Genomic DNA, 16610 nt, shown 5'->3' with positions numbered 1-16610 from the left:
AGGTGAAAATTTTGATTTTACTGTTGTTGTTGTAATTTATTTTGTGCTACCTTGTCCCTGGAGATCCCAAACCCCCACTGCTCAAAAGGCAGCTGCTAAAGTTATATCTACTTATGACCAAAAGGGGACCAAGGGCAATGGGCAGCAGCAGAGGGGCATGCGGGAGTTCTCAGAAGGGTTGGGCAGGGTAGAGAAGGTAAAACCTGGTGTTTTCTTACTCATACTGATTTTGGGAGCAGACCTTGGTCTGGCTGGTCCCCCATTTGCAACAGCTCAGCACCAGGCCATGAAGCAACCTAGCAATCAAGCATCCTCCATGACTGGGATGCTCCAACAGGAGGCACGTGGCTGCATACATCTCTGGAGTAGTTTAACTACATGTGTAGATTTAAACCAGCATTGGCAAGGGACTAGAACTGTGGATGTTCAATAAACACTTAAGTACTTAAAGCTACTTTATTTCTGCATGGCTAAGTTGATTAGAAATTGATCTAAGATAAAAGAAAATGAGTTGCTTTTAAATTGTAGTATCTACATAGCCAATACATTCCTCTAAGAAAATCAGTAAAAGGATGTGCATTGACAAAGCCGTCATGGAAATTATGTTTCCAAGCCATTTAGATGTTAGTTTCTTTAACTTACTCTGAAGTAACAGCTATTAGTAGTATCTACTGTCTCAACAAAAACAAGTGGATCAAAATCCAATCTCGTTTTGTGAATTCTATGCACAAATATAATTCAACATACATCCTTTTTTTTTTTTTTCCCTTTCTGACTTAAATTAGCACCTATATACAGCTCAAGGAACCCTGCAGAATTTTAAACAGGCAGTATTGAAATAAATAAATCTGTGAGATAATGCATTCTACAATATTCACAGCTGAGATTGCTCATTTTCTTCTAGACAGTCTGTAATTTTACTGTAACTTAATCATGACCCAGACTGTAGTACGGTTTCTTAACACATCACTACAAGTTGTCCTATTCACACCCCAAATGAAAAGAAAATTCATGCTGAAATACCAACAACTTGGAACAGAGACATCATCATCTCAGTCATACCTGTAGCATCACCAGGCTCTATCTATGAGACAAAGAGAAGAGCTACAGGAAGAAATTTAAAATCTAAGAAGTTCCAACAGTGCTGGTTTTAACAAACTCCATCCTAGGGCAGAAACCCTGGGAGCGCAATGATTTTAATTGCCTAGAAGCATATTAATGGAATTATATTAATAATTCCACTCAGCCCATCAGGTATAATACAAAAATTCTAATAAATGCCTCCGGACTGTGAATTTGCCACTTTGCTGTGCCAAATTCCTTACTGGTGTAGGCAATTGGTTTCCATTTCTCCCCTCAGATCTGTCACCTACTCCTGATACCCTGGGGCCCTACTCAGTGCCTCAACCACCCTTCTTCAGGACCAAGCAAGCAAAGAAAAAGAATCAAGCTGCTCCCAAATGTCACTGCTAAACATCACTCCAGAACTGTAACAAAGTCATTTTCTTTAAAATTACCCATCATTAAAAGTGGCTGTTGGGGTTTATCCTGATTAGCCAGCTGTGCTGCAGAAGCCTGGTGCTACCCCAGCCTACTCCCAGCTGCCTCCTCCCCAAGATAACATTAACTACATGAAAGTCTTCGCCAGACTTTCTGTAACTGTTAGTAATTTGCAGTGCTTTTCTCCACCCAGTGTTTGTCTGAGCAGAGGACGGCAGGGAGGTCTTGGAAGACTTTTTCCCTTTTCAGTTCATTTATTTGTCCACGTTCAAATCCTTGTTCAAATAGCTTAGTGACTTTTTTGTTTGTTTGTTTGTTTTTTGTTTGTTTTTAACCTTGGTGTGTAAAATGTAATTTTAGAGAGGAAGCTGGGACCTGCACAGATTCTTCTCCCCTTGCTCACCCCAACCCTGTAGTTGTGGAAAGCCGATATCGTTGTTCTACCCACTGCTTTCCTTTCCATGTGTTAGGCATTCCCTGTAAAATCTAGTATTGTCTTTTTGCTATGTGCTCTGCCCTGTGTTTCATCCCTAGTACCTGCTCTTTCCAGCTCCCCTATCAGCTGTGAATCCTCTGTCATCAATAATCCACTACTTTAACTGGCTTAGAGTTTCCTTCTCTCTCTCTCTCCCTGTCCCGGTCAGATGCCAGATTAGAGCCAGCAGAAGCCTGCTACTATCCCTGTTGTATGCATTAATCTTCTTACAAGTGTGGTCTGTTCTGTATTTAACCTCTCCGCTCCGCATAGCCAGGTGATACCAAGAGCTCTAGCAAAGTTATTTTCCTTTGCATATTAATGAGTGAGGAACCCATTAGTAACACACAACTGTAATTTTATATAATAGGTTTATCTGAAATTGCTCAAGCCACTAATCCCAGACTACCACTTGGTCTGTTCTTCTCCCAGCAAGCATTGATGCTGTAGGGATTTGAATGATTTGTTTGGTGCTGTGAAGCCAAAATCCATCAGGTGAGCGATTCCTTTGAAATCAGTGAGTTATCTTGCTTAGCCAGGGCAGTAACATTTGACTCTGTGTCTGTGCTGCAGAGCAGTATGAAGCTGCATTAAAAGTGAGATAAATCTTTGATTTTGGATTTTCTTCCCCACATGGATTTCAGCGTACAGCTGGGGATGTGCCTAGTGGTAAGAGAGCAAGACCAGCAACTGGGAGCCCGGTCTTCTATTCCTGGCTCAGCCCCAATTCGCTCTGTGACTGTGCGCAAATCGCTTAAGCTGTCTCTGGGATAATAATCGACACAGCGATTCTAGGACGCTTAATTTTTAAAGTGTCAACTCATATATTTTCTCTGATGTGCCTCAGGAGATGTCCTTTTCCCTTCACTGGGAGCAGGAGCAGGGCCTTAGTACTGACAGCAAGATTTGCAACCCCTGACCCCTTCTTCCCCAGTCTGCCATAACTACTTCATACAAAATGTTTAATAATAATAGTAATGCCAGAAATGCTGTCCCAGAGCTCTGAAAGCCTCTTATTTTCTCCGATCCTAAAGTACAGTGTACAGAATCCTGTGTGATGGTTTTCTTTTCACTACTTTCAGCATTAATTCTTCTTTATAGTTATGTCAGCAGATGTGTAATTCTGCTGCTGATGGTTTTGGCTTTGGTCTTGCTGATTGTATGGCATAGTCACAGACCAAAAAAAGTTGGATTTTATTTTTTTTCCATTGTATTTCTTTGTGTCTGAAATCCTAAACTTGCAGAAGTGGCAAGTGATGGACTGTAGCTTTTTATGGGGTAGGGATTGCAGTTTACATGCTCTTCTTTGGGGAAGAGCTCACACTGCATGTCCATCTTTTAAAAATCTACTGTCTCAAAGTGGAAGCCCAGGAAAGACTAATCACCTCTGGATATCCAGCACATGGTAGACTCCTTTCTTTTTTTTTTTTTTTTTACAGGCTGATTCAAATTCAACAGCAAGATATGTAATGGACCATCTCCCCCCATATGGACTATATTTCCTTCTAGTCATGATGGCAGTGGATCCCTGTGGTAACTATGATGAAGCAATTATTATCACGGGTAAAGAGCAGTTGGAAAGTATTTGGTGTGTTTCTCTTACTGCGATTTAACAGCTGGAGACAAGCGAGGGGAGTGGGAACTCATCTCTCTGCAGTTTCAGCAGCAGTGACCAGTGGAGCACAATTTGGAAGTTGCCCTTCTGAGCACCTAGAGCAGGACAGACACCAATGAAGTCAATGGAAAAGCAGTCATTCAGACTTTGTCAGGGTTTGAGTCAGATCCCTGGCTTCAGCAGCAAAGATTTGTATTTATGTAGTTTGCTACATCACAATATGGTGTCTCAAAATGTCTGCTACCACTCACTTTTAAAGCGTACATATAGCACATACAGTCTTGTCACAGCTGACACCTTTTTTTTTGATTTTGCTACATGAGAGTACTCTGTTGCTGATGAATCAAGCTGTTTTCAAGATTGGTTTACTTCTGAATATTTTGGGGGAGGAAAGCAAAGGAAGAAGAATATTTTTCAAAGAACTATCCCCATCCCTATCTTCTGAGCAATTTTTCTATTGAAGACTTTTTTAATAGTTATAAATGCAGTGTAAGCATCCCTTCTTTTGATGACTTATGAAGTAAAAAAAATTTACAGCCAAACGGCTTGGCTCAGGAAAGCATCCTTCTTTAGGACAGCATTTAGTATAGGCCAAGTCCATCAGGTCTCAGCTCAAGGGAAGAAATGATGCAGTGTTTTATCACCCAGAGTTGGAATGAGCAACCAGTGGTCACCCCGCCATCACCCCTGCCCCACGGCAGTCCCAGTGACATCTCTGTCACTCTTTTCAGAAATGTGCTGAGCCCATTTGTCCAGGCTCCAATATGCTCATCTGCCAGAGACATCCCCTTCTTTGCAGGATCCGTCTGCAAAAGCATCAATTTAAGCTATTAGAAGAATTGCAGTTTCACTCTTTACCAAAAAAAGGAAGGAAAAAACTCTGCAGGTCATCAACTTGCTAAATAATTTAGGCATGGGTTCCTCTCTTGTTGCACAGCACTGCTGTTAGCAGCAGCAAGTGCAATATGCATGCTGCAAGAAGAGAAGAGGCAGGCTAGGCCAAATTCTGCCCTCAGAGGCATACGCACAATTTCCAATGACATCAGTGGGAATTGTGCGTGTGGATTGAGGGCACAATCTGGCCCTTTATTTTCAGCTGCTGTATTATGATCATGACATGCTAATTTCTAATTCCTTTAGCAAAAATAACACAGGAAGGCTTAAATATTAATGTTGCCAAATGTCAGAAACACCTCTGAATAGTCTTGAGCAAATTCATGAAAACAGATTTCAGGAACCATGGCCATGCTCATTATTGGAACCTGACATCTTCAATCAGTTAAAACTCTCCTTATCTTCACTGGGGTTTTGCCAAGCTAAGAACTGAATAAGGTCTGTGGGATTTATCTCAGTGGTAGCTGCTTTGGACATCGGTCTCCTGACAGCCATGGTCACAGCTTCCCACTCAGAGGGACGGATGTGAAAGCACAGATGTCATTGTGGGATGCTAGACATCGAAGTAGGGCACCTACCTCCTCAAAAGCATAAGCAGAAATCTACCAAATGCAAACTGATAAGATGAAAAGTGCCAGTGGAGATTTACTGGAGGAAGGAAAAAAGGAGAGCTTAGCCCCTCATCAATCCCCAGCATCATTTTCCTGGCTACTGCTCACATTGATGGGGAGAGGAAGGGTTGAAACCTCTGCAGTGAGCCTGCTGTGAGGAGGACTCGCTGATACCCCAGAGGGCTGTGCTGCCATTCAGGGGGCCTGGACAGGCCAGAGGGCTGGACCAAGAAGAGGCCACACCTGGGGCATTGTGTCCAGTTCTGGGCTCCCCAGTACAACAGGGATATGGAGCTACTGGGGTGAGTCCAGAGGAGGGCTGTGAAGATGACTGGGGGACTGGAGCATCTGTCATAGGAGGAGAGGCTGAGAGAGCTGGGCCTGTTCAGCCCAGCAACCTGGAGAGGAGAAGGCTGAGAGGGGATCTTATCGGTGTATATAAATATCCTGAGTGGAGGTGTCAAGGGGATGGGTCCAGACTCTTTTTGGTGGTGCTCAGTGACAGGATGAGAAGCAACAGGCACAAACTGAAGCACAGGAGGTTGCGGCTGAGTATGAGAGGGCATTTCTTTACTGTGAGGGTGACAGAGCACGGGCATGGGTTGCCCAGAGAGGCTGTGGTTTCCTTCTCTGGAGATATTCAAAACCCACCTGGATGCCATCCTGCGCAATGTGCTCTAGGTGATCCTGCTTTTCAGGGGGTCTGGACCAGATGATCTCCAGAGGTCCCTTCCCACCTCTGCCATTCTGTTATTCTGTGATTCTGTAATTATGCTGATTGAACGTGCTGCTGAAATGTGCAGAAAACTGTGGAATGCAGCCCAGCAAGCTGGATTAAACACAACAGAAAAGGGGCAATAAACCAAAAAGGTCAGGGAAAACAAGGTGGTGGGGGCGCAAAATGAGGGATACCACAAGACCCTGCTTTTGAATATTGGTCTAAGTCCTGTGAGCCCTGCCTGCAGCCTGGAAGGGAGGGAGGGCTGTCAGCCCTGCACTGCCCATGTCACTCGGCTCCAGCCTGCCCTCGTTTTGCTCTCGACATCCTGTTTCATAAAGGCAACGAGCTGCCCGCAGCACGGCACGGCCAGGAGCCCTGCGCCTCCAGCACGAGCTCACAACAGCACTGCCAGCCTGCCATCGTCCTCCAGGACCACGCAGCCTGTCCCCGCTCCTTGCTGGATGCTAAACTGCTTGTTATAAATAAACATGGTCCTAATAATAGCTTGCCTGACCTGGCTCGCTGTAGGAAACGGCCCCAGAAAAGAAGAGGATGACTTTCAAGCACAAGAGTTGTAATTTTACATGAATAAAAAATGAAAAGGGCAGCTCGGGATAGGCTGGGGGAAAATTGTATCACGGGGAGTTAGAGGTACAATCCCAGGGTGTTAACAGGCTTGTTTGGTTGCTAAATCTGATGCTGTCTCCCCTTGTAAGTTGGCTAGAGTTTGATGGATGGATGTGGAGAAATATTACTTGAATTGTCAGATAACTGTTAGTCACCCAGATTAAAAACAAATTCCATTGACATTGTGTCATACCTTGCGAGCCCAAAACAGATATTGATGTTTTCATCTTGTTGCAGGGAGGAGGGAGATGGGAGTGGGTAAAGTAAGAAATCAAAATTGCCCAGATAGAGCAAGTCTTTCAGCTTTGCTTGAAAAATGACACTGCAGCTCAGTGCACCAAGCTGAGGGTGAGAGATAACGCAATCCAACCTCTCTCACTTTCTGATGAAGGAGAGACAAAGACAGCATTATCATAAAAAAAAAAAAAATCAATACCTGTGCAGAATTATAAGCAAAAGAGTAGAAAACAGTGGATGTTGCAACATCCATCCTTCAAAAACACCCTGATGCAAGTGGGATGCATGAGGGCTCAGTCCCCCACTCCCAGAGGGGGAACAGGGTGCTTTTGCTCACCTTCAGGAGATGAAGCAGTGCATTGGCACGTGGATCATAAGGAGCAGGAGGGAGCTGGACTTGCTCAGTCTGGAGAACTGGTTCAGGGGGACCTAATGGCCCACATCAGCAACATCAGCTAGCAGGGGTCATCAAGAAATGGAGCTAGGCTCCTCACAAGATTGCACAACAAGAAGGTGAGAGATAATGGGTGTACACAGAAAAAGAGAGGTTCAGGTTGGATATAAGGAGAAGATTTTGCCCACGAGGACAGCCAGGCAGTGGACCTGGTTGCTCCAAGAGGATATGCCATCTTGGCTATCTTTGTTTTCAAAACCCAACTGGACAAAGCCCTGAGCAACCAGGTCTGAGTAGGGCTGGCCCTGCTTTGAGCAGGAGGTTGGACCTGAGACCTCCTGAGGTCCCATCCAATGTGAATTTTCCTATTATTCCTATGATAAATCCACGGGCTGCTTTTGCTCAGTTGACCTCAACGGTGGCTATGCCGATTTACATCCACTGAAGATCTGGTCTTGAGTCTGTAGTTAACTTTCCCAGAATCAACAATAACACAGGGATGTATTTTGCATGAATTATTAAGTGGTATGAAAATATCCTGAAAGGCCCCTTCACGGTATACTTCTAACAGCAATGAAATGATAAAATACGCCATATACATCTTGAGACAAGAGAGATTTGAAATGATCTTGTCATTGGTCAGTGTTATGTGTATGTACAATCCTGACTAAGTCTATACAAGCTATAAAGTTCTGGGAGACAGACTGAGCCTTTCTTGGCATAGAATTTGGCATCCAAAATTATATGTACATGTCTGGATGTGTTATTTATGTATCCATGCATACTGTACGTACATTGTAGATGTAGATATAGGTAACATGCACGTAAATGCACTTTTTACACAACTTATAAACAATGTCACACCACCATTACTGGATTTGCAAAATTGGGCAGTCCAAATTTAGGCAATACCTGGTCAATCTCAATATGTCTTTCATATCACTTAAAAGTGATATGAAAAAGTTGTATACTAAAAAGTCACTGTGCTCTACCAAATGTGATACTGTGTTATAAATGTTTGCATACCTTTTTTGTTTTCTCCCCACAGATCACAAGATAGCTGAGCAGATAGCACTTGCTCAATTAATGAGAAGCTGTTCTCAACCCTTAAGTCTTCTTGTTCAGTCAGTAGCTCTTTTACTGATTTAGTCAAAATTTTTCCAACTTCTATATGCATGTGATGTAGGAACAAGTTAAATTCACAGTGTCCTTGTGAAGTGACCACAGACATACCAACGAATGTACAAAGAGGTAGCAGTGACAGCTAATTGGAGGGGGGGTGATGTGGGATGCTCAGTTTCTTTAGCACAGCCCCATAGCTTTGGTGCCATCTGATGCTGCTAGTGCTCAGTGTTCCTGGAGTTAAGACCCCAAGGTCTCAAATCAGGGACTTGGTGACCAGACAGTGGGGACTTGCTTGACTTCTCCAGCCATCAGGAGGCTCTCTGAGGAGGCAGGGAGAGAATCCCTGTCCCAGCAGGATGCAGCTCTCTCACTCATGACAATCTTTCCGTACACCACTGATTGTCCCTGGAGTGGGTTGAATGTATACTAACTGATGTAGGGACCAGAGAAAACAAACAGTGGCTGATCACATAATTACAAACATTACTGCTGTTCATACTTACAAAGAGTCCAAATTAAGTTTGCACAGGGGACCATAATTCTAGTACTACCATTTCGTTGTTAGATGCTACACCTTACTAATGTTCTTTCTCTATAGTGTGTGTAGGTATGTGTTTTTAATTTCACAAGTTTATAAAAAAGTCAAAGAGGAAGACTGAAATTCCACCCTGGGACATCATATTGATTACAACATGGTTCAGCGCCGCAGTTTGAGCCGATACCCCACACGGACACTCATCATTTGAGATGGCAGAGAAAAAGATATCAGGAGTGACCTGTCATCCAAACCAGGTCCTCATTGACAGATTCACCACATCCTTGGGGAAAGAATGACTTGTTGTTATCCAGTTACCTGAAATCACACTCAGCTCAACCTAGGCTAAGCTAAAAGGCAAATACAGTCATTTATTCATAGCATCCCAAACAGGCAGCACAGTTACAGGTGCGTATAGAAGAGGCAGCCAAGGAAATGAAAGAGGAAGGTGTGCAGCTGTACTGGGAAGTTGCCCCTTGGCCAGCAGACACAGCAAGTTTGGCTGGGGCTCCAGGTGCTGTGCATGTCGCTGTTGGGTGCCTCTGCTGGGAGGCCTCTGAGGGATCTTGTCTCAGGGACACCACAGAATGGTTTGGGTTGGAAGGGCCCTGGGATGATTTTTAGGGAAGGGGTGATTTTTAAATCATCTAACTCCAACACCCCCACCATGGGCAAGGACACCTCCCACCAGCCCAGGTTGCCCAAAGCCCCATCCAGCCTGGCCTTGAATACCTCCAGGGATGGGGCACCCACAGCTTCTCTGGGCAACCTGCTCCAGTGCCTCACCACCCTCTGAGTGAGGGATTTATTCCTAACATCTTATCTAAATCTCCCATCTTTTAGTTTAAAGCCATTCCCTCTTATCCTATCCCTATCTGTCTGTGTAAAAAGTCACTCTCCAAGAGCCTCCCTTCACCTCAATTCACCTTTCCTTCACCATCAAGTCACTTCTTGTTTGCAGTCACATTAGCTTGTATGTTCAGACTTCACGTTGAGATCTTCCAGGGTCCAGGCAGGTTTAATCGTTCATCCTGAAGCTCACATTATTCCTTCCTTTAGCAGGCTGCATGTTGGCCACCTCATAAGTTAAATAACAGATTCTCCTGTCTTAGATATGGAAATGCCTCTCTGTTAGCTGGGAATCATCCCCTGCATCTAACTGGCTAGTGAGCAATGTTGTGTCAGCAGAGTCCCCTTCCCTAGGTGGCTGCTTGGCATTTCTCTGGCCATTATATCCTGTGGCACGCTGTTTGTGTGGCAGGAGCACACGACACAGACACCTCAACAGGATAGCTGCGTACAGCTCTCTGCAGGCTCTTGACTGAAACCAGACATGAACAGTAGTTCATTTTGTTGGGATGCTGACAAATTTCCCTCTGTTAGTCTGGGATGACTTTTGAGCAACGCAGAGTTTGATTTTCTCACTAGGCTCTGCCAGGGCTGGGGAAGGGTGACAAGAAAATACAAAGTCTCTCCACGCAGAAGAGAGCAGCAAAGGCTCTTCTCAAGGTGGGGTTGAGGTGGCTGTCTTGTGCTATCAAACAGCCAAGAGACAGCCAAAAACACAGAGGCTGGTAGGTGAATCCAAAGCAGAAAAAGGCAGTAGGTGTGAAAATAGAATAACTTGTTAAATAATTGAATAGTTCCGTTAAATTAGGTGGAAGAAAGATGTGAACCTTTATCTTTCATGTTACCAAAGACAACATTTCTCATTTTCTGTTGGGGCACAAGGCAAACAGCAGCAGCAGCAGCAGCACTGTGACATACCACATATACCTTCAGCTGCAATGCGAAGCCCAACAAATTCAAAACTGTTATGTGGCTCCGATGTGTGTGCTTGAAATGCCTGCCTACACCATGACAACTGCTTTTCAGGCTAACTCCCTGCCTCCTTTTTGTCTTGGTTTCCTGTTGGAGCAGGATTGCAAATTAAAAGGCAGGCAGGCTACCTTGCCAGATAGCCTTGACTAAGTAACACACAGAGCAGAGCAGTTTTTCCTTGCTTTCTTCTCAAGGCAAATCTGCAGCATCCCCATAAAGGCTTTGCATTGCTGAAACTAATCAGACCTCAAGAAGTTTGGCACCCATTAGTGCCTTTGAAGTCTCAACGAGACCCAAGCAAGTATCATAGAACAGAGAAATCACTCCTATATATCTCATGCACATCACACGTCTTATCTTTTTTATTTTTATTTTTATTTTTATTTTTATTTTTATTTTTATTTTTATTTTTATTTTTATTTTTATTTTTATTTTTATTTTTATTTTTATTTTTATTTTTATTTTTATTTTTATTTTTATTTTTATTTTTATTTATTTTTTAATGGGAACCAAGTAGAAATCTACTCTGTAAGTGGACATGAGTACTCTGGCATCAGCAGCGTTACGGAGATATTTTTCTTTGAGCACGGGCTCATCACACTGAACTTGGGGTGTTGGAGAGATCTGAGATGGAGCTGGTCCCTGGGGGGCTTTTTATAGTCAGTGGCGAGAGCTGGGCCCTCCCCCAGGGCAGCAGCTCTGACCTTGCATTAAACACAGACACGGGGATGAGCAGAACTGCCCTCTGCAGGTGTCGGCCCCTTCCTTTGACTATAAAGGGAGCCTGGGTGACTAAGTCAAACTTAGATGTTTGACTTTCAGATGCCTGAGCTACAGCAGATGTATCCTGCCTAGACAGGGCACGGCTGGAGGGAACCATATAAAATATGTTGGAAGCTTAATAAGGTTTAGTTCATTTCCAAATTTGGAGCTTAAAAAGCCACAGTGGTGTGTGTCTCCCTGCCCCGGTAGCAATTCATCTTGAGGTAACGCAACTCTCTCTCTTTTCCATGTTTATGTATCTTGTCATTCTATATTCAGGGAGAAGCGCCTTGGGTTTCTTCCATAGTTAGAAGAATTTATGAAAAATAATCATATTTTTCCTAGTAGCTGAAGTAAAACAGGCTTTTTGGAAAAACAATACCTGACTGCTGGCAAGTTCACCTCCTCCTCAGGAATTTCAACGATCATGGTCCGTGTTAGATGGAGATTGCTTGGTCAATCAAGGAATAACACAGTATGTTCTTTGCTGTGCCATGGGTATAAATATTAATTGTCAGAGCATACATTCTAAACACTGACTGCAATGGTAAATAAATATCACCTGAGGGCCACAGGAAAGGCCTTGGGACATGACAAAATGTTCCAAGTAAAAAAAAATGAGGACACATATTAATAATCTCCAAATCACTATTATTTTTGTACCTCTGGCAATATGTTATCCAGCTGTATCCGAAGCAAACAGTCATCTCTTTTTATTAAACTGCACCACTGTTAAACACGAGCACTGTAAATCTTATTTGAAGAGTTCTCCAGAAGGAAAATTTTGAGCTGCTCTGGGGCATCTGTAAACTATGTCGTTTTTAAGCCAGACAATAACATGGTTTTGTAACAGGTCACATGAGCCTGCTCCTGCCACGGGAGCAATGCAGGCGTGCAGAAGATGCTCGGGCACTGACCACGGGTGGCTGTAGGCAGGAGCAAGGCTCGGCATGCGGCGATGTGGCAGAGGAAGGAGCAGCAAGTACAGGGAGGGATGGAGAGAGGTGAAATTGCACTGCCCGCATCCCGTCACCAGCACCCTCCCTGCCATAAGATGCACCCCCCTCCGTGTCTGCCTGCACCGCCTGGTGAGCAAAGTCCTCATTCAGGGATAACAGGATGCCTTTGCATCCCTTCCATGCATCCTTGGATTAGCTATGTTAATACATGTCCCAGGAGCGTTAATAGAGTATGCTTGTCGGTCCCTAGAAATACCATCGGGGCCACAGGAAGGAATTATAAGCAGTTTCAGGGCTTTAAATCCAAGCTTACAATCACAGTTTGATGGAACAGAAGTTCTGTGACTGCCAGCCGGAGAGGTAAGCATCCCTCACAACTCAAAAATCATTAATTCAACCAAGAGTAAAGATAGCACCATCTTCCCTTCATTATCCCCTAATTTAATTGTCACAGATTAAAGCCTGGCATAAATCTGGGCACAGATTCCTGTTGTCAGACTTCAAAGAGAGCTCCTGAAGTCTTCTGCCAGAATCAATGATCATCGCTATATCCTTTTCTCATGCAGCATCTGTATCTTCCCTAACATTAATGAACATTATTTTTGCATGCTTCTGAGCAGACTGAAAAATACACTCTTGAATCACATTTCCCATGTGAGGGGAAAAAATGAACCCTTCTACATTTGTTATTCTCCTCTAACAAGGATTAAACCACAGTATGGATACTAATGAGTGACTTGCAGTTGCCCGCCTCTCACTTTAGTTCAGTCCTCAGGAATATTGAAGATGAAATTTCTCAGCTGAAATCATAATGTGCTCTATGGATTAAATGTTTCAGACCTGTTCTTATAACAAATAATCAAGTTGTTGAGCCTGCTTGCTATGCAGACTTGCAGACCTCTCAGGTCACTGTTGCCAAGGAGTAATTTTCTTTAAAGTAGACTCGCTTGTCCATTTTACGAAAAGGGAAAACAGAAATAGTGGGTTTCAAGGAACTTGGTGCAAATGATACACATTAATTTCACATCAATTTGCCTCCTCTATGTGCTTTTTCAATATGCACTGTAATTGCTAATTACAAAGAGAATTAGGCTCCGGAGCTGAATTAAGGTAGAAAATACCTGGAAGAATTTCTGATGGAGCTGTAACTGATGATAACCTTGCTTCTAAAAGTACGCCTATTGCTGTTCTCATGGCTATACAACAGTGAAAAGTCAATTACTGCCATATTATCATTGTCAAGCAGAGGTCACAGAGATGATTTTCCAGTGTGTATACGTGTATGCATATCAGTGTCAAGGAAGAACAAGATAAATTAATATCTTGTCTTTTTACTGCCCTGTTGATATTCCCCTCAGTACTACGGCAAAGCTCATGCATCTTTATTCCTTTTTCATCCAGTACAGCTTTATTTATGGGGTGGTATATCTACTTCAGTGCCAAACTGGTTGGCCGCAAGGCAGAGGCTATAAACTAAGAGATGTGATTCATTAGATAAGATGTTTTATGCCCCTTTCCAAAAAAAATAAAAAATAATGATTTCCAAACCTGCAACTGGCTAGTTAAAGGATCTATTTGTTCAGTATGGAATAACCAAAAAGATCCATTGGGTGCAGGTCACCCATTTCTCAGCAGTCCGCCCACTAAATGGGAGAAGCATGGTTCCTGTGGTACCAAGTCATCTTGCTTTTGAGGCTCCAAACACCAAAACAACGAAACCTCACTTTTCCAGCAATTAGCCAACAGGACCTAGGAAAATTCTCCAGAAACTTTTTAAAATTTTCAGGAGGACATTTAAAGCAGCAACAGCGCTACTGGAGGAAACCAGCCACCGTGTTCCCATCAGAACAGAGATCGCCAGGCTCCTTTAAAGTCATGGCTTCTGGGAAAAGTGGCTCTTCAAGAGGGTATCAGGAGATCACGAGATCAGCTGATGTGCTCCCTAGGGTGTGCCAGAATTGTTTTCCCATCAAGGCATGGTTAAAGGACAGCTGAGGTCAGATCAGGTCGGGCAGGCATCCCTGGCAACTATCAGTGAGGTACAGATATATATCTGGTATACGGGCATGCTATTTCCCCTCAGAGCTTGCCAAAAGTTAGAAACACCTCTGGAATAAGACAGCTTCTTCCTGCTTCAAAACCCGTGGTTCATTTCTGGAAAAAGGACTTTGGATCAAATTATAATTCCGGTTTCATTTAATCTCCTTACTGGGGTTATTTACATGTTGGTTTATGACTACCTAAGAACTTGTTTGCAAGCCACAGGACTCTGTTAGCATTCAGTCGACCCGTGACTTTGTCATAAACTTGCAGAGGTGCTGCCATGGGTACAGGTCTGTTGGAGCAGAGATGTTTGGGCAAATAGGTAAAAGAGGCAGGATCCTGGTTACACAATTCATAATGAACTCGAGGAGCCCAGCACCAGGGACTGCCGCAGGCACTGGGAACCTAGCACAATGTAAAAAGAGTAGAAAATACAAACACATGGTTCAAAAGAGGTTTAAAGCACATACAGACAGTGAAAATGCCAGCAATAGAAAGAGATAAACTATAGGAGGAACAGACACCCTCAAAGTTTAGCATATAAGATAAACACCCAAGCCCTGGAAGAGAGAGTTTCCCTATGGTAGGTCTTTCCATAGTGATCTATTACGTGGTTGCTTACATGTATGCTTTCTTCTGAGGTTCATGTTACCATCAGCATGATCCTCTGTTGTTTTTACACGTGAACAAGCAATTGTGTGCAGATTTCAAATGTTCCCAATGGGAGAATTCATTAAGCTCAGGATCCATCTTTAGTTTTTATTCTTCCTCAGGTGTTGCATGAAATAGATGAAAATAAATGGCAATCTCATCACGATACTGCAAAAGTGAACTAAAAATGCTTACAGCTGGACAAGGTATTTGAAAATGTTTAAAAAGCTAGATAATGATAAAAGAAAAGAAACCAACAGGTCTTCCCTGTGTCTTAGCTTCTAATGTCCATGTAACAGTGTTCACGTCCAACCATTTCTACAAGTAAATATAGTCACTTTGCATTTTAGCACCAAAATAGACATATCCAGAAACTACAGGAAGTCTGTGTATAATTCAGTTAGATAAGGCAGTGGGTCAAGGTCACAGGAAGCCAAACATTCAATAGAATTACTCATAAAACTGCTCGATAAGGTGGAATGCACAAATAAACTGCCCCTGATAACCCACAGCAGCTGAAAAGGATCTTTGCCCTTACCTCAAAATTATCACAATTAAAACACCAATTCATCAGAAAAAAAAAAAAAAAAAAAAAAAAAAAAAAAAAAAAAGAGACTGTATTTTTTAAATGAGGAGACCCCAGAGAGAGGATTCTTACAGCAAAATCTAAAGGGGATATTGAAGAAAAATTATAGTTGTTTTTTGGGGTGTTTTTTTTTTTCTTCCCTAAAGCTTTCATACTTTCCCACTGCAACCTGATGAAATGATGTGAGACTTAGGGCTGGTTATCTCAAATTCGGTATTCAGCCCCACAGAAGAGCACATTGTAGGAGCTGCCTTCAATGCTCAATTGCCTTGAATACTATTAACGTTATCCTTAGGGTTAAGTTGTGCCACACGGTTCGTACCAAAAGAGAAGGACTGAGCCATTGCACATTGGGGTGTCTTGGTAAAGGGACCCTGCAAGCTCCAAGAGCAAGTTTCTCTCTGTGGCTCCCTGCCTTTCCTCCCCAGCAGTCTACTTTATAGTTTTCTGTCTTCTTTACAGCTGAGATTGGTGGATGCCTTTGTGGGGGCCACTCCCCACCCACTGATACAGGGATGAGCCATGCGACATTCGGTATCTGTTACTTTATGCAAGAATAATAGGGAGGAAATGAACAAGCCTCCTGTAACACATAGAATGATTAAACCTTAAATATCTGAGGAAATACTAAATGCTCCAGAGCTGCTTAGTTGTGAGCTCACTGGGAAGAGCAGAGGGCTCAGACTTTCATGCTGCTGAGGGTCTCCTCTGGGAAGCCCAGAGCCTTGAATTTCCTTGCTTGTCTGCTCCCATCCCAACAGCCCAGCGGTGAGCAGGGTGCTCGGCTGAGCTCTGAGCCACGTTGTGGGAACCATCACCAGGAAAGGTCTCTGCTCCCGTGGCCATCAGGAGGCTGAGCGCATTTTGCCATGGGAGAGGGAAGATTTATCTCTGGGCAACCAGAAATACTCATGCAGGACTACAGACATCACCCACCGGGATTTAGAGATGCAGCGAGCGCTGCTCAGGGACCGGAGGGTGTGCCAGCACACGCGGCACAGGCTCCATGCACTGGCCTGGGGCTGCCACATCTGCTCCTGCAAATGCTCAGGAG

The 16610-nt window shown here is 43.5% G+C and overlaps 1 long non-coding RNA gene across 2 annotated transcripts; it reads left to right on the top strand.

The window, feature by feature from the left end:
* Positions 1-1616: 1616 nt before the first annotated feature.
* LOC137855873 (uncharacterized) lies at positions 1617-5061 on the top strand. Of its 2 annotated transcripts, XR_011096022.1 has the most exons (4): positions 1617-1722; positions 2145-2252; positions 2346-2470; positions 3415-5061. It is a non-coding gene; the product is annotated as an uncharacterized lncRNA (long non-coding RNA). The 2 variants fall into 2 exon arrangements; XR_011096021.1 differs by lacking the exon at positions 1617-1722 and having other exon boundaries at positions 1753-2252.
* The last annotated feature ends 11549 nt before the right edge of the window (positions 5062-16610 follow it).

Source organism: Anas acuta, chromosome 1, assembly GCF_963932015.1.
Source record: "Anas acuta chromosome 1, bAnaAcu1.1, whole genome shotgun sequence".
In the NCBI taxonomy this organism is placed as follows: Eukaryota; Metazoa; Chordata; class Aves; order Anseriformes; family Anatidae; genus Anas; species Anas acuta.
This window is presented reverse-complemented; position numbering and strand designations above follow the sequence as displayed.